This window comes from Schistocerca nitens, chromosome 4 (genome assembly GCF_023898315.1).
Source record: "Schistocerca nitens isolate TAMUIC-IGC-003100 chromosome 4, iqSchNite1.1, whole genome shotgun sequence".
Taxonomy (NCBI): Eukaryota; Metazoa; Arthropoda; class Insecta; order Orthoptera; family Acrididae; genus Schistocerca; species Schistocerca nitens.
Genome location: NC_064617.1, coordinates 381,208,737 through 381,228,179, shown reverse-complemented (window position 1 = coordinate 381,228,179; position 19,443 = coordinate 381,208,737). Strand labels below are relative to the sequence as shown.

The following is a 19,443-nucleotide window of genomic DNA, read 5'->3' as shown; positions in this document are numbered from 1 at the left end:
CGAACATGTAACGGAATGCAAGTAGCATACTTTGGTTCATCATTAGGGAAAATTCAGCCGGTCTACGAACGAGATTACTTACAAAACTCTCATGCAACACACCCTGAAATAATGCTCAGATGGGTGGGAGCTATACCAAACTGAACTGACAGAGGATACTGAACGCATACAAAGGAGGCCAAATCTTTGATTGACTCAAGGGAGTGAGTCACGAGAATGAAATACGACTAGCAGACGTTCCAAATCAGACAACTATACCGCGAAATGCTACTTAACAAAATTTCAAGGAGCGTTATCATACGAGTAATCTAGGTATATACAGCAGATCCCTACGTTTCTCTGCCGTAAGGATCGCAAAAACAATATTAGATTAATGAAGAGGCACATACAGAGCACTGTAACCATTGTTACCGCGCGCCACACGGATATGGAACGGGAGGTTCCCTAAACAGCGGCAAAAGGGGAAATACCCTCTGTCCGGTACTTAACAGTGATTTCCGGATGTCGGTGTAAATGTAGCCGCAGGAAGCGGTGATTTCACAATTTGGATTTACTATAACCAAAGACTAAGTTAAATCATTGAAGCTTAAGAGCAGCCTGACAGACTGCCTGTGCTGATTGTTTTCGCGGAAATTCGCGTCCGCGGCAAGCGCTAGGCGACAGTCACGTGGTGGCGGAGAAGGTGGGTAGGAGGGGGTCACGTGACGCCTGCACTAAAGCAGATGCCGGCGCACAGCTGACGACACACGCCGCGAGGCACAGTAAGCAGAGTGGTTGGTGTATGGAATAACGCTACTGTCTGTGAGTATGCTACTCGATATTTCCGATTCTGAGAGTTACTGTTGTTTACAGCCCGCCGACCTTTATCAAAAGACAGCAGCTCTCTCTTTTGTGTCGTCTGAGTCTTTTTGCGACGTTGTGTCTGAACAAAATCCTTTATATTTTCGACCCAAGCTGACTGTCGAATATGACAACCGTTCAAGTAAGGTGGCTTGAAAACTGACAGGATTTTGTTCAATAGTAATTTCTTTTTTGTGCTAGCTCCTTATTGAAGCATAACTAAGTGTAACAACATATATGTCTGCATGATCCACACCTTCTAGCTCAATAAAAATGTACGTAAGTTTGTTTTTCTAGAAGGCAAGAACTGGAGAACCGGAAATTATCTCTCAAACTTATCTTCCAATAATAATAAAAAAAATACGCTTAAGCATTGTTGAAAATGGACACGAAGTGGTGACTCGGCGCCTTTCCTCTGTAACTACTTAATAATCGCGTGCGTTGTATCGTACGTAAAAACCAGTCTTATAGGTCGTTCCCTTCACTTATGAAACTACTTTTCAAATCTCTTGCTTACGTTTTTTTTAACTAGTTACGTCTAGTTTGTTTATTTCTTGATCTTACAGTGTTCGTTGCCCAAGTTAATGCGGCAGAAGAGTTCTGTCCTGTGCTCTCACATTTATGGATCTGGTCGAAACCACGTAATGACAGCAAAAAACACGTCTGTGGCAAGGCCCTGCGTTGCTTCTCCATGGCGGCAGTGAGTCTGCCACAATTAAATCGGAATTAGTTGTAACTGCTGTTATGTCTTTTCGTGTGTATGGTCAGTTATTTGCAGTGTGAAAAAGGTTGTTAATGAAACGTGTGATTTACTTGAGTGTGTGTTTTGAAACAGTAGCGTTCGCAAGGAAGTAAGACCAATTGCCGCTCTATTGTGTCAGTCGCTTCGGAATGACGTTGCTGTTGTTGGTACTCAAAAGAAATTGTGCACTTGGCCAAGCTCTACAGAAAACGTAATTTATTCCTCACATGTGTGACACAGTCATGTATGATCTAGGTAGGCAAGAAGATTTGTATTTTGCTGAATTGTATGGAAGTTATTGCGCCGGCCGGTGTGGCCAAGCGTTCTAGGCGTTTCAGTCTGGAACCGCGCGACCGCTACGGTCGCAGGTTCGAATCCTGCCTCGGGCATGGATGTTTGTGATGTCCTTAGGTTAGTTAGGTTTAAGTAGTTCTAAATTCTAGGGGACTGGTGACCTCAGATGTTCAGTCCCATAGTGCTCAGAGCCATTTGAACCAAGTTGTTATTGCGTTGAAGTACGGAAAACTGTAATGGTCTTTTCAGACAAAATGGTGACGAGGGCATCTATGTACTTACCCTCGACGATTTGATTCAGATTGATAGGATATGTAGGATACGACAAGGACTTCGAGATATGCAAACAGAAACACGCAACCCTCATCCATTATCGAGAAAATCTGGTTTAAAAATTTTAATTAAGCGTGCTTATGTTCTGTGTATCGTAACTGTTACTCAAGAATTTCGCAGCAGCTGGAGTAAGCGTTTAGGTTCATAAGTGCGAGATCTCTTATCGAATCTCACTGCCGGTACATCTTGTTTTTTCATTCCCACGGAATTCTACCAACAGATTTATTACGTCTTGTAAATTATCAGTATTTAATGATTCATGTATTATTTTCATAATCTTTATCTTGATAAAGGAGATGACTTTTTAGTGAAGAGATGTGATATAAAAATCGGATGCATAAGAAATTTCAGTGAAAACAGTATAGCAATTTCATTTACATTACTTTACCTATATTCGTGGAAACTATATGGATATGTAACCTGTGGATCACTGCACGAATCAGGACGATACGGATCGTAGGAACATGGAAACCAATAATTACTGCGACGTACAGCCGAATTTTTGTATGTGCACCGTTTTTCAATATGCTTGTTGCAAAACAAACTTGGTTTATATTCATAAACGGTTCTCAGTCGTCACACAATTTCATCACGTACCACGCATATCTGCTGTTACAATTACGGCTCAAATGGTTCAAATTGCTCTGAGCACTATGGGACTTAACATCTTAGGTCATCAGTCCCCTAGAACTTAGAACTACTTAAACCTAACTAACCTAAGAACATCACACATCCATGCCCGAGGTAGGATTCGAACCTGCGACCGTAGCAGTCCCGCGGTTCCGGACTGCAGCGCCTAGAACCGCACGGCCACACGCGGCCGGCCACAATTACGGGAAATATAAAAAAAAGCAAGTATACCGGAAGCGAGATTCGATCCAGAGACCTGGCTAATATGAAACGTGGCACTTACGCGCTCGGCTGCGGACTCATCGATTACTACTGACCGTCATACTAAGTACAGAATCACACCTGAAATGTTCAAACGCGATTTTCTCGGAAACTATTGAGACTTGCGTCTCCCTGTTTATATGTGGTGAAGACCTGGTAGTACCCTACGTATCACACAAATCGGAGAGGCGAAGTTCGTCCGGTGAGACCTGAAGCAAACGGCTTTACTTGAGCCTAATGCGTTATTTCATATGAGAGACGACTTTAGCCCACTGTAGCAGTTGCTCCAACTCGCTGCTCGCTTTAGTCAAATGGGAGCATTCAGACTGGAGGCAGTTAGCAACTCGTAGCCAGCCACAGACTTGCGCAGTTCCGGTACATACTACAAAGGCACTTAACGCCATTTCTACCATTAGCAAGACAAGGCGGCATAATTTTAGGGGCGGGAAAAATTAATATCAAATGAAACAGCAAAGAAATTGAGCAAATGAGGAGAAAAATGGAAAAGAGGAGAAATTAAAACGCCGAATTGTTTTTAAAAGCATACGGAACAGTTCATAAGCTTTACTACCTTTTACGAAAGTACACACATTGCCTCTACCCACCTAAAAACGAACCCTGCTGATACTGGATACGAAACAAAAACTAACATGTCTGAGTGTCAGACTCGTAGCACGACATCATCGTAGAAACTGTGTGCCTTGTGCCTGGAAGCTGTTGTCTCATAAATTACACCTTAGTGCATACTGCAATCTCTGTATTGCATATTGCTCTTTGTTGACGGTTGCATTTACACAAGTAACTTAGGGACTCATGACCTCAGCAGTTAAGTCCCATAAGATTTCACACACACACACACACACACACACACACACACACACACACACAAGTAACGTGCGAAAGGACTTTTTCTGCTTTAAAGAGTAAAAGTCTCTGTGCTTTGTGAGGACAAGAACTCTTAGAAACATTAGTGGTCTTGAACATTGAAACGGGTATTATTAATAACTCTGCTGTTGTGTTTCATGATAAAAGTTATGCGTTTGCCGCATCATCCAAAACTTTGACGAAGTTGTTGATTGATAGACAGGTCACAACAAAATTCAGCAGGTGGGATAACATCATAGAAGCGACCAAGTTTGATGCTTCAGCATGTCTCCCATCAGTATTGCATGTTTCTAAAGTGAGGGAAAAATTCATTCGCACCACAATATAGTTCCAGGCTTTCATTAGTCCATTATCTTGCAATAAAATAAAATAATTGAGGCCCAATTTTGCTGCAGTCGGGTTGTCAGTTGAGTGGTAGTTTAAAATGTTCAACACGTTCTTCCTATTTCAATTATTTTGGGAAATTAAAAAAACTGAAGACAAAAACTTTAAAAAATGAGGACATTTGTTGTCCTCAATAAATTTTAAAGGAATTGAAAACAAAGCATGAAAATTGAGGACTGTCTCCAGAAAACGAGGACGTCTGGTCACGTTGCTTTAACAATTAAAAATATAATAGAAGATTTAGATTGTTGTGCTGTTGGGTGGTGGGGGTGGTGGAGGAGGAGGGGGTGAGAATATCAGAGACCGATGTTGCTAAAAAAGAGAAGGCGTCATTTCTCGCCTACAACGCAAAACACCTAGCAAAGGCGCAGAAAGGCGCCCATACGGGAATTTGTAGTGGGAGGAGGGGGGGGCCTAGACCTACGATATGGAGTATTTTTAATATTTTGTAAGACTTGTAATCAGGCGTCAAAAGTTCCAGTCCAGCCCTGTTAAAAACCTGCATAATGTCGATTTTTTAAACCATTTTAATATCGATTTTTAAACCATTTTCTTCAAAGTCTTCACTATATTATTTTATTTACCAGAGAACTAGGGAGCAGGGAGGCGGTATCCCCCCCCCCCCCCCGCGTGTGGGCGCCCACGGTTACGTACACAGGCACAGTCAAGGCGGTAGCTCTATTGTTTCTACCTGTTTCCCATTATTCGTCATTACTACATAGTACACTAAAAGTCATTTTAGTCTCCACCAGTTTAAGGAGTGGTTCTGTTTATTACAAAGCTCATCAAATTACGTCAGTAAGACACAGTAGAAACTGAACAAATGGTTAGAAACTGAAACTCTCTGGCCGACTGAAACTATGTGTCAGACCAGAACTCCTACCTGGCGCTTTGCGTTTCGCGGGCAATGCTCTTACCAACTCGGGACCCACCTTTACAACTTCTGCCAGTACCCCTGTGCCCGAATCATCGATGGAAGTCAGTGGAAATCTCGTAATCTTAAATAAGATTAATCGGGCGGCACCTGTTCATTTGTTTTCCTGAGTTACGTGATTCTTTATAAACACGTACCAGCACCGATCACAACTACTTTCTCTGTGGGAAACTAATGAGAAGTCCTTATGAAATTGGGCCATGGTTCAAGCGGAATTCTTACGCTGTAGTTTTCAAAGCAGTGGCTGAGAGAGATAAAGAAGGTATTTAACTAGGACTATCAAATTCCTCCGTTGCGTCCGATTTGGTCTGCCACGCGAGGATTCCTCCTATTTCATAAGAATATTGATAGGATAAGAATAATCTGGCAGCCTACTAGGGATGGAGGTAGCAGAGCCGTTATTACTCTGACGGCAATTCCAAACACTGGAGGGTGAAAACTACGAATCGTAGTCGAACAAAGAATATTTGATTTCACCTTCTGTTTTTGGTTAATAGCCCAACAGCTATTAGTAATAAAGTTAGAGAGAATAGTGGTCATATAATGCTACTTAATTTTACAGCGTGTAGTCAGCACTCGGAGAAAACACGTAGCTGTAACGTGGCTACAGCCCACTTACAGTACGCCGTCTTTGAACGATAACGTTCCTCTGCTGTGTGGGCGCCTTATCGCGCATGTTCCAGCCAAGGTTCTAAAGCAGCGTAGTAGGGATGGGAACAACTGACCGGTTAAAATCGATACAGATATTTTAGTTTTGAGCAACCAGTATTTTATGTTAGTTTTTTCATTTTTACTAATAACCGGGTAAAAAGCAGGCATATGGCATCATCATAATTGCAGTGCTAGATTTTGGTTTTTAAATAAAACATTTAAAAAAAGTAATGTTTAATCGTAAGATTCCCGTTGCTTTGAAGTATTGGGATTATTATAGAAATTGGAAAAAGAGATTAGCACTAATTTCATGACAACACCTACAGTTAGAAACTAGCAACAAACACCTGACAAAGAATAGCAGCATTGCAGCGACAATAGTGTCCATGTTGTCTTGTGTAGTGGTTTCCGTGTACGTGCAACGTGCAAGACTTGCCCCCACACGGTTTATACGGTAGTCTATACGGTAGTTTCTGACTTGTAGCCGGCCGGGGTGGCCGAGCGGTTCTAGGCGCTTCAGTCCGGAACAGCGTGTCTGCTACGGTCGCAGGTTCGAATCCTGCCTTGGGCATGGATGTGTGTGATAGCCTTAGGTTAGTTAGGTTTAAGTAGTTCTAAGTTCTAGGTGACTGATGAAGCGGACGGACTGTCAACGTTAATAGTTTGTCGCCATGGGAATATCCTGAGCTAATATTGCGAGTTACATGCAACGTCTCTCCGTGGTGCTTGACAGCATATAGAGGCGATTTGTAGTCTGATGGGGACGTCGAGCTAGGTGGCTCCACTGGCACAATTAGAGTTTACAAAAGTCTTCTCTCCAGTACGCTGTACTACTACCCTGTCTGGTCTCTTACGATATCCCCTCCTCGCATATCGCATTGTCATCTATCGTTTAAGTAATGTTTTAGTTTATAATCGACTTTGGTTACAGCTTTGACGTTCTATGTAGTGCCAACTATCACTTTTAGTTACCAGTAGTTGTCTTTCCATCACTCAGATTCTTTTGAGAATATGCTTCATAAGAGGTTCTGTTTGATAACGTTGAAACATTAACTCAGAAGTAATGATTACTTATTGTTCCAAGATAGAAGTCGCTAAACTCGTCACACGCAACGCTTTACTAAGTGCTACGATTGTTGTCCGAACTTTCACACCAAAACACTATAAAGGCTCTTTCGTTAAGAACGACACTTAAAAATTTGAAAAAAAAAGAAAAAAATCCCTCTACGAATCAAAGTAAGCTGTGCTTCATTTTAAAGCTTAGACATTGCAGCTATGTTGTACACAAAGTACCGTTCGAATATGAACCACGGCTTTGAACACACTAAGGGACACGATGGCTCCAATTGTTAATCACTGTCCAACGTTAGTGGGGTTACGTCTGCGGTAGCCTGATCAATATTCGCCTCCAAATATTCCGAACTTTGTGGCTTGTCAGCAAAGATCTGGGCGTTCACGTAGTCCAAAAGAAAAGAGAAATTCATGGGTGTTAAATCGAACGAGTGTTGCGGCCAATTAACAGATTCACGTCTTGAGATGTTCCGGGGAAAGACTTAATCAAGCGTAGCATTAGTTGTGCGGCACGTAGCTCCATCCTACTGTGACCACATGTTTTCAGAATCAGTATTCTCAAGTTCTGGGCACGGAAAGGTAGTAAAGCTTATGAACTGTTCCGTATGCTTTTAAAAACAATTCGGCGTTTTAATTTCTCCTCTTTTCCATTTTTCTCCTCATTTACTCAATTTCTTTGCTGTTTCATTTGAAATTAATTTTTCCCGCCCTTTGCCGCCCCTAAAATTATGCCGCCTTGTCTTGCTAATGGTAGAAATGGCGTTAAGTGCCTTTGTAGTATGTACCGGAACTGCGCAAGTCTGTGGCTGGCTGCAGCAAGTTGCTCACTGCCTCCAGTCTGAATGCTCCCATTTGACTAAAGCATGGATCTGCAGCGGTTGCTACTGACGGTGACGCTTCTTCTGTCATCTCTAAAGACAGAAGGCCCAATGACGCCGCCGTGGTGCATAGCACACCAAACATTGAGTTTTTCTGAATACAATGGCATCACGTGGACCACTTGTCGATTCTTCTCGCTCCAATAACTAAAGTTTTGCGTATTGACAAAGCCATAAGACTAAAATACCCCTCGTCTGAGAAGATTTTTCCTCTCAAACCAGGATCAGCTTCCAACTGCTTTACGCCTCAATCAGCGAACACCAACGCAGTCTGTGGTCGTTTGGCTTAAGCTCTTGAGTCAGTGAAACTTTGTATGGATGCAGACCCAAGTCGTTTCGCAAGATTCACAGAGCTAAAGTCTCGTATAGCCGCAACCATTGAGATCGGCTTGAAACTGACAATTCGGCTCTTTCTCGATACTGGTCGCTACTGTTGCGGTATTGTCCTCTATTCGCGCCCTTGTCTTCTTGGTGGCTTCTGGTCGTGTAGAGTGGAATCCTGCAACTTGGCCACAGTGCGTCGTATAGCCTGAACATACAGACTGTGATGGCAATCGAATTCTCTGGTGAATAAACGACGAGCACCCACAACTGAGTTGCCACTTTGGTAAAATGTTTAACGATTTTTAAACGTTCATTAAGCGTGAGTCGCTGCATGACGAAACTGCAAACAGTACTGGTCATTTTCACACCTGGAAGCACACAAAAATATTGGAAATTGGAAGGTAGAAAGATCCTATATAAATAATCAAAAAAATGGTTCAAATGGCTCTGAGCACTATGGGACTTAACTGCTGTGGTCATCAGTCCCCTAGAACTTAGAACTACTTAAACCTAACTAACCTAAGGACATCACACATACCCATGCCCGAGGCAGGATTCGAACCTGCGACCGTACCGGTCACGCGGTTCCAGACTGTAGCGCCTAGAACCGCACGGCCACTCCGGCCGGCTATATAGAAATAATCACGGGAAACAAATGCTTTCCCTCCCATTCTACCCAAGTCGTTACACTTCACCTCGTATCTGTCTCTAACATGAGCCTCAGAAAACTGGTAAGTACCAGTATCACTTTTCATTAACATACAATACTGTGCATGCACTTCCGTCGCCTTTTCCCACAGGATTGGTTGTCAGTATTGAGCAGCCATGACGTAAAAGATAAGTAAACCAATATAGAGAGAATATCTATACATATTATAAAGTCCGTCGCCGCGTTTCTCTATTTGTGAAGGTTAATCTCATGCACTGCTGCAGAGATTTTAATACCGTTTTCGTTAATACAAGAATGATTCGCGAGGATGGTTTGTATGTACAACTTCTGACTGCCACAACTGACAAGTAAGGAGCCCGGTTGCTGATTTTTAGTGCTACCCATAGCAAGATGGAAGGGTCGTTATAGTAATGTCTTGTGTGTGAATAGTCTCATCACAAGCTGAGCAGTGCATGAACCGATCCCCAGGTTTCTTCGTTCTCCCGATAACATCGAACTTCACTATGTAACTATGAGACACAAAAACACGCAAGGCACCGAAACGCCATCCAGTCGAATGGCTTCCACATGAGTAACAGAAATTGGAAAAAAAAAAATCAGAGAGAAAAATCAGATTTGTATTTGTAATTCTCTGCGTAGTTTGATGACAGCCTGATAGGGCGTGAAAATGTAAGTAGTATAGCAACATAATGATTTCATAAAAATATCAGGGACAACATTACTGTGCATAAAATTTCCACGGTTTGTTTGGCTGTTTTCGATAGTGGCACCGACAACGGTCACCCGCTCGACAAAAACTGTTAGCGATCGTTACGTACGTAGTTTGCTTTCCAGGGCGGTAGAAAAATGTATGGAACGCCTTGTCTGCCCAGAATCATTTGTTAAATTTGATGTAACCCCACAGAAAGGAAGGACTGCAATAGGCCGATCTTATATTGGTCTAATTCAGGGCTTAACAACTGGCCGGTTTTGAGCGCGAGTACTCGAGTCTACTCAGGCACGTGCTCGCGAGCAGGTGCGTGGTCGCGTAGTCGGGAGGGAGGGGGAATGCGCGCGCACGTTTGAATAGGGCCGCAGCGTGCCTATTGAATTCGCGCCGACCGTGTAAACGTTTAAAGTACTACGATCAGCTCTAACAGTCACTTCGCTGGTTAAGAATCATGTCAAGTGGCCGTTGTGTAACCCCAACCATGCTTTCGCAGTTCAACCCCCATTGGGAGGAATTGTATCTGTTTACAGAAAAAGATGGTGTTGCAAAATGTTTAGTATGTCACAAAACGCTGAATTCTTTTAGGAAATTTAATTTGCAGCGACATTATATGTCGTACCACGCGAAAGACTACGGAAGTGGAAAATATGATGGACCAGATAGTGCACAGGAAGTTATTAAACTTTAAAGGAAGCTATCCGAAGGAGATCTGGACGACGAAGAAAAATCAACTGAGGCAGCACTAAGAGTGAGTTACAAAATTGCTTTGCTTTTAGCAAAAACCCTGCGCCCCTTCACTGATGGCGATTTAATAAAAGAATGTTTGGTAGTTGCAGCGGAACATTTGTGTCCATCTCAAGTTGAACAGTTTCGGATTGTGCCATTATCTAACATGATCATTATGCGTCGCATACAGGACATGGCAGACGACGTCCAGAGCCAGCTTGCAAATAACTGTAACGATTTTATAGCATATTCTCTAGCTCTGGACGAAAGTGTTGATATCACTGGAACAGCGCAGCTTGCCATATTTATTAGAGGTGTTAGTAGAGATCTTCAGGTGACGGAGGATCTCCTCGATGTAGTAGCCATGAAGAACACTACAACCGGAGGTGATATTTTACGTAGTGTTGAAGAAAGTGTTGAAAATATAGGATTGTCGTGGAATTCTTTAGTTTCAGTGTCTACAGACGGTGCACCAGCGATTACAGGGAAAAAAATCAGGTTTCGTTGCGCTGTTGAAGGAGAAAATCCAAAAACTGACCGTGCCGAAGAAATAAGGGGCGTTCACTGTGTGATCCGCCAGGAAAACTTTTGTGCAAAGAGTATCACTCTAAAAAATGTGATGAGTTTTGTTGTTCGTACAACTAATTATATAAGGAAGCATGGGCTATCGAAAAACAAACACACACACGTTCCACAAATAGCCTAATGACACTAACGGGACAAGCGTGGGAAATAGGGGGGTTTTGGGTGGGGACAAACTAAATATAAACAAATTTAGACACCCACCCCCATACAAAACCACGCAAAACGACGAAAAAACCATCACAAAACTCCCCAAATACCACTAAAAACAATATAATCTGGAATCGGACACTTTCCTTGACCTATATAGCTCAACAGCAGCTCCCGATCTCAAATTGGGATCGAACACTTCCCTTGACCTCTTATCCTTACGACATCTCCACATACAGCCGTCCACGGTCCGGGACGCCGGAACTTTAAGTAAGCCTCATATCTTCACGACATACTGAACACTTCACGACTTCATCCAAAAATCCGAATAGTTGAAGAAATTTTATTAGAGAGAATGCACTGTCCATCCCCTCCTCGCATATCGCATTGTCATCTATCGTTTAAGTAATGTTTTAGTTTATAATCGACTTTGGTTACAGCTTTGACGTTCTATGTAGTGCCAACTATCACTTTTAGTTACCAGTAGTTGTCTTTCCATCACTCAGATTCTTTTGAGAATATGCTTCATAAGAGGTTCTGTTTGATAACGTTGAAACATTAACTCAGAAGTAATGATTACTTATTGTTCCAAGATAGAAGTCGCTAAACTCGTCACACGCAACGCTTTACTAAGTGCTACGATTGTTGTCCGAACTTTCACACCAAAACGCTATAAAGGCTCTTTCGTTAAGAACGACACTTAAAAATTTGAAAAAAAGAAAAAATCCCTCTACGAATCAAAGTAAGCTGTGCTTCCTTTTAAAGCTTAGACATTGCAGCTATGTTAGACATTGCAGCTATGTTGTACACAAAGTACCGTTCGAATATGAACCACGGCTTTGAACACACTAAGGGACACGATGGCTCCAATTGTTAATCACTGTCCAACGTTAGTGGGGTTACGTCTGCGGTAGCCTGATCAATATTCGCCTCCAAATATTCCGAACTTTGTGGCATGTCAGCAAAGATCTGGGCGTTCACGTAGTCCAAAAGAAAAGAGAAATTCATGGGTGTTAAATCGAACGAGTGTTGCGGCCAATTAACAGATTCACGTCTTGAGATGTTCCGGGGAAAGACTTAATCAAGCGTAGCATTAGTTGTGCGGCACGTAGCTCCATCCTACTGTGACCACATGTTTTCAGAATCAGTATTCTCAAGTTCTGGGCACGGAAAGGTAGTAAAGCTTATGAACTGTTCCGTATGCTTTTAAAAACAATTCGGCAACTGTTGACCCTGTCAGTCATATCCATACCTGCCATAGACATAAAAAAACGCAATTTACCAAAATACACACACGACGCCACACTCGCAAACTAAACCAAAAACATCACCTAACACACCACCAGAGAGCACCACCGATCGAATCAAAACGACACCTACAAACACGCCACTCTCACAAACTAAATTCCGCGCCGTCGTGACGTCACACACCCCAACAGCCTACGTCACGGGTCAAAGCCGACGGGTGGGATCGGACGCTTCGGTCGACCCCATGTATTTTCATCCCCAAGTCCTCCTCTCAGTGGTCAGTGCAACAGAATGCCGTGCGAGGCGTCAGAGTTAGATTCTCGGCTGGGTCGGAGATTTCTGCGCTCGGGGTCTTGGTGTTGTCTTCGCCACCATTTCATCCTCAAATGGTTCAAATGGCTCTGAGCACTATGGGACTCAACATCTGAGGTCATCAGTCCCCTAGAACTTAGAACTACTGAAACCTAACTAACCTAAGGACATCACACACATCCATGTCCGAGGCAGGATTCGAACCTGCGACCGCAGCAGTCGCGCGGTTCCGGACTGAAGTGCCTAGAACCGCACCTTTTCATCCTCATCGACACGCCAAGTCGCCGACGTGGTGTCAACTGAAGACGTGCACCGGGCGACCCGTCCACACGTCGGGAGGCCCTATCCACACACACACATTCAACCCGTGGTTTCCTTTCTACATACGAAATACTCGGGAGCAAACCCTACGAAGGTGCAGGCGCAAGCAGCTGCCCTTGACGCCTCTTTTCGTCTCGCTTAAAAAAAAAAACGATTTAAAAAATGGTATTGCGCGGGGCCATTTGCTGTGATGATATTGCAAATCATGAAACTATTTATTTATTTATTTTTAACACTAGCCAACAGAATTTTCCCTGACAAAGACAACTCAGACTTAACCTATTCATTTATTACCCACAATATACAAGCCCAACGCAATATTACTGCTATACATTGACAACATTATTTCCAATAATTAACACAAAAGAATTGCCTTGCATTGCAAGAAAGCCTAACAATAATACAAACCCAAAAAATATGAAATCAAAGAAATATGAAAGTATCTCAAATTCTGTTAGTTGCGAAACTTATTTCAATCACGAATCCCGATAGTGGAAACCCCATTCAGTTTCACAAGTCTCTTACGTCACAGAAAATCTTCATAACATGAACTACAGCAAGTAACAACAACTACCATCTAAATAAAAAGATTTAGCAAAAGAAAGATTTTGTTGAAGAGCAAACAATGTATTTAGAAAATTTTACCTTATTAATGTGACATCCAGTTCCAAAAATTATGTAGTTGTCAATAATTCTACTACCCAATCATCATCAACCATATATCCATTGTCATATCCTTCCTTGCATATTTTCTTATAAGAAATTTCATCTCACTTTTCATTGCGTGTCCCACCAACACAGTCTCCACTAAGAAAACCGTGACCGTAAACTTCCCTATCCACACGCTAACTGCTAGACGGCCAACCACAGAACAACCACAGAATCTCTCCGAGGATGCAGAGTGATGTCAGCGATATTAACACAATCTATAGCGCTGCCAACATACAAACAGGCTACTTACAACCTATTCCGTCGTTCAAAGCAGAACTAACATTAGTATGGAATTTTAATAGCCAGCTACTCTTGCTTTCATGTTAGCAGTTTCATTTCTATCATTGAAATGTAACGTGCGAGCCAAAGTCGATTCCATAGCAATTACTCATAAATCTGCTTCAGAAATCACACCACTCCATCTTTCGGCTAATTGTAAAGCAACCTTTTGAGATATTCAAGAAAGAATAGGCAGTCTTGCTTGCAAAATGGTTTTTTATTTATTTGTGATGCGTTTCACTGTCACAGGAGCCTCATTAGACATCGGCGGGAAAAACAGGTTTCATCAGTTCAAATTAATGAGCCCGGAATCAGCTATAAAGCTGTATTGTCAGTTAAATAGAGCCGCTGGGAAACCACGATCAGAGTTGTGAACAGAGCGGAACCAAAGACAAACTCGCCCGGTAAAAACACTCGAGGACCACGGACAAGAGCACAGAACGTCCCGCAATCACCAAAATAAAATATACAAGACTCATCCACCTACGGAAATAAATAAGAATATGTTTCAAGGCGAAGTGCGGTAAGCGAAACAAACCTAAGAAACCACGTAAATAAGGGTGGAGATAAAGGAACAGATATGAAGGGCTAAAAGACCTCGGCTCACAGAGTGGTTGTTGTGGTCTTCAGTCCTGAGACTGGTTTGATGCAGCTCTCCATGCTACTCTATCCTGTGCAAGCTTCTTCATCTCCCAGTACCTATTGCAACCTACATCCTTCTGAATCTGCTTAGTGTATTCATCTCTTGGTCTCCTACGATTTTTACCCTCCACGCTGCCCTCCAGTACTAAATTGGTGATCCCTCGATGTCTCAGAACATGTCCTACCAACCGATCCCTTCTTCTAGTCAAGTTGTGCCACAAACTTCTCTTCTCCCCAATCCTATTCAGTACCTCCTCATTAGTTATGTGATCTACCCATCTAATCTTCAGCATTCTTCTGTAGCACCACATTTCGAAAGCTTCTATTCTCTTCTTGTCTAAACTCTTTATCGTCCATGTTTCACTTCCATACATGGCTACACTCCATACAAATACTTTCAGAAACGACTTCCTGACACTTAAATCTATACTCGATGTTAACAAATTTCTCTTCTTCAGAAACGCTTTCCTTGCCATTGCCAGTCTACATTTTATATCCTCTCTACTTCGACCATCATCAGTTATTTTACTCCCCAAATAGCAAAACTCCTTTACTACTTTAAGTGTCTCATTTCCTAATCTAATTCCCTCAGCATCACCCGATTTAATTTGACTACATTCCATTATCCTCGTTTTGCTTTTGTTGATGTTCATCTTATATCCTCCTTTCAAGACACTGTCCATTCCGTTCAACTGCTCTTCCAAGTCCTTTGCTGTCTCTGACAGAATTACAATGTCATCGGCGAACCTCAAAGTTTTTACTTCTTCTCCATGAATTTTAATACCTACTCCGAATTTTTCTTTTGTTTCCTTTACTGCTTGCTCAATATACAGATTGAATAACATCGGGGAGAGGCTACAACCCTGTCTCACTGCCTTCCCAACCACTGCTTCCCTTTCATGCCCCTCGACTCTTATAAATGCCATCTGGTTTCTGTACAAATTGTAAATAGCCTTTCGCTCCCTGTATTTTACCCCTGCCACCTTTAGAATGTGAAAGAGAGTATTCCAGTCAACATTGTCAAAAGCTTTCTCTAAGTCTACAAATGCTAGAAACGTAGGTTTGCCTTTTCTTAATCTTTCTTCTAAGATAAGTCGTAAGGTTAGTATTGCCTATGTGAGTAAAATAAGGAATAAAATCGTATATGAGTCACACGTTACTTGTATTTACGCGTACTCGCTCTTAACAAAACGCATGGCATATTTGAACACTGGTCAGGTGTATAAAGCGTCCTTATTGCACACATTTACAGCTCTTACTAAGAGGTTCTAGTCGGTGCCGCCGGACGGGGAAGTAGAATGTGTTTACAGAGATTATCTTACATCCATTATATAAGATAAAAACAAGGAAACACAACTAAACAATATCAGTGTCTGCACCAGCGCTAGGTGGCGCCGCCAAACGGGAAAGTAGAATGTGTTTACAGAGTAATAACTATCTTAGATCCATAATGTAAGATACAAACAAGGAAACGCAACTAAAAAATATCAGTGTTTTGCCACTTGTGAGTATACATTTATTTAAAAAGTAACATCGTAGCCTCAGGTAATCCTGGTTATGAAAGGTCAGTTGTCATTTAAAATAGACTCTTTTTGAAATTTCAAGTTCTTCGAGGATGTTCATCTTCTTGCCTTTTTATACAACATGCAAAATATCGAGATCATATATGGATGGTGGTCGGCACCCATTGAAACGAGCTATAAAAGATCTCTCCGTTAGGCTGATATAGTGCACTTCACGGTCAAGAAACTTAATTCTGTGTACTCCCAATCTGCAGAAGGGGAAGACTTAAGTTTCTCATTGTGAGGAACTAAAACTGTGTTCCCACACTTACTAGAGAATTCAATCCGTACCTTAGTATTCCTAAACAGTGTGGTCAAGTCATAAGAAAGGGGCCCAAAAAAGGGATAGCTAAACGCACAACGCACATCGACGCCAATCGTTTGTGGTTGGGTCCAAAAAGGGATAGCTAAATGCAGCGTTTATGGGTGTAAACGCGTGACCTTGAGCTCCACTCGTTCGTAGTATTCGTTGTGTAAACGACGGATCAAAGAACACACTAAAACCATTCGTAAGCTGTATCTTAAGGAAGACAACGAACCATTTCAGAGACGAGCTGTCACTGGTAGGTTGGAACAACATAAGTGTTGCGAAGATGCTTCGAGAACTGAATGGGAATCACTGGGGGGAAGGCGACGTTCTTTTCTAAAAACCCTATTGAGCAAATTTATAGAACCGGTGTTTGAAGCTGAGTGCCAAACTATTCTACTGCCGGCAACGTACATTGCGCCTAAGGACCACGGAGATAAGATACAAGAAAGTAGGGCTCATGCGGGAGGATGGAGACAGTTGTTTTTCCCTCGCTCTATTTGCGAGTGGAACAGGAAAGGAAATTTCAAGTAGTGGTAAGGGTACCCTTCGCCACGCACCGTTCGGTGGCTTGCGGAGTATCGATGTAGATGTAGATAAAGACATTCCAAAGGTAGCTAATTTCTTTTTCAATAGATTCCAAGGTGAAGGAAACTTCAAACGTTAGAGCAATAGCCAACCTAGAAAAGCTTAACTTACACAGCCTTGGGTGGGCTGGTGTAGCGTGAATCACTGAAGAGCTAGTGGTAGCTTTCCTATAAATATATAAACATACTTTATTATTACCCAATTGGAGGGAAAAATCTAAGTAATTTAGCACACTGCTGATCAATGGCTTCATGGGTAACAAACAATTTAGAGTGAAGACCGTTAAATTCGAATAAAAAGACATCAATATCCACTTCTTGGCCTTTAAAAACGATCCATATGACATCGACATACCTTCTATAAAAAAGGATGTGAGAGTTCGAAGCAGTTACATAGGAAAAACACCGGTTTTCGAGGTTGCTTACGAACATATCGGCGAGAAAGCCCGAGAGATAACTCGCCATAGCCAGGCCGTCGGCTTGTTTGTAAATATTATCAAATGGAAACTGCTTAATTTGAAGTAACTCCAGAAGGGAGATAGTGTTGTCCTCTTCTTCACTGAATGCAGAAGGATTATTGAGCTGGGAATCCCGCACGATACCAATCGTTTCTATAAGCGGAACATCAGCATAGATATTTTTTTACATAAAGTGAAAGAAGAATACAACCGTACGGAAATGTACAATTTTTGAGCACCCAAACTAGATGCTTCCTATTGCGTAACGGAAGTAACTCTGTCTTTCAACATACCGAGTAAAAACTTTGAAACATGATACCCGGGATTTCCAATTCCATGAAGTATGTCGCAGACAGGAAGGCCCGGTTTGTGAGTTTTAACTAGCGCACGAAGCACACTTCCAATTTATGTAGATCATTCGGAGGATTTGTTTATTGGAGGAGACAAGGTACTGGCGGAATTAAAGCTGAGGGGACGGGTGTGAGTCGTGCTTGGGTAGCCCAGTCGGTAGAGCAATTGCCCGCGAAAGGCAAAGGTCCCGAGTTCGAGTCTCGGTCCGACACACAGTTTTAATCTGCCAGGAAGTTTCGATTTGTTTATTGATAATCGTCAAGCTGATCTTAAGGGCTTTATCGTACGCCAATGTGGGATCGAATCCTATTGCAGGGATACCATTTTCTGCAAAAAAAAGTTTAACACTTCAACACAATGCTTCCTATAAACATTACAATGTTCCCTTTGTCTGTTACCATAATAGCCTCTTTCTGATCAAGCTTTTTGGCGATCGATCTAAGGACATGGTGTTCAAAGGAGAGGACAGATTTATTAATTGCCTTACGTGTAATACTACTATCTTTGACACTAAGTTGAAGTTTCTCATCTCTTGTGGTGAGTGATTTATCAACAGCGAAATTCATATCAGCCGAGGGAGAAGTCATTTTATCATGCAACACCTAATCTCTCATCTTTTTGTACATTAATTCGGTGTCTTGGGTTCTACTTACGTGCTGGCCATTCTCCCATATCTCCTTATTCAGAACGCGAATCGTGTTGTCATAAACATCATCTGATTAAAAGCTTGTCAACTTAAAATAGGTCGAAAGAGCCAGGTCATTAAGGCGATCTTTCTCAATGTGCCATTGTTTGATTTCATTTTCCTTGCGCTCCTTAACCCGGTAGGGGAAGAACTACTAAAATTCTTAACCCTCAGGTATCTATGTACATAGACTGGCATAAATTTATTACTTAAACAACATTTAGGCAGTATTCAAGCTGGCTTTCATTCTTTTGAACTTCAGATTATAAAATAAATGAGCCTCTTCTTGTACTGCCCGACTAGGCAGACAACGATGAAAATCAGACCACTCCAATTATCAGCTAGTGGTACAGCAACGTCTTGAGGTGTTCAAGAAAGATTGGTTCAAATGGCTCTGAGCACTATGGAACTTAACATCTGAGGTCATCAGTCCCCTAGAACTTTGAACTACTTAAACCTAACTAACCTAAGGACATCACACACATCCTCCATGCCTGAGGCAGGATTCGAACCTGCGACAGCAGCGGTCGGGCGGTTCCAGACGGAAGCGCCTAAAAGCGTTCGGTCAGAGCGGCCGGCGTTCAAGAAAGAACAGACAGTCGCAGTCTCGGCTGCAAAACGGTTTTTTTATTTGTTTGTGACACGTTTCACTCTCACAGGAGCATCATGAGACACCCGGGGGGAAAAAAGTTTGCTCAGCGCAAATTTATGAGCCAGGAATCAGCTATATAGCTTCAGTGCCTGTTAAATAAAGCAACTGGGAAACCACGACCAGAGTTGTGAACAGAGCGCAACCAAAGACAAACGCGCCGGGTAAAAACGCTTGAGGACCACTGTTAAATGTACAGAAAGTCGCACAATCATCAAAAATATCCCGTCATCCAATAAAATTTACAGGACACATCCACCGGGTAAA

General features: G+C 42.2%; 1 protein-coding gene across 1 annotated transcript in view; it reads left to right on the top strand.

Annotated features, from left to right (window-relative positions):
* The first annotated feature begins 716 nt into the window (after positions 1 to 716).
* LOC126251852 (cyclic GMP-AMP synthase-like receptor) overlaps positions 717 to 19,443 on the top strand; it is a 272,843-nt gene continuing 254,116 nt past the window's right edge. The window contains exon 1 of the mRNA XM_049952528.1: positions 717 to 801. The gene's annotated coding sequence lies outside the window, so the exon portion shown is untranslated. The remainder of the gene's footprint in view (positions 802 to 19,443) is intronic.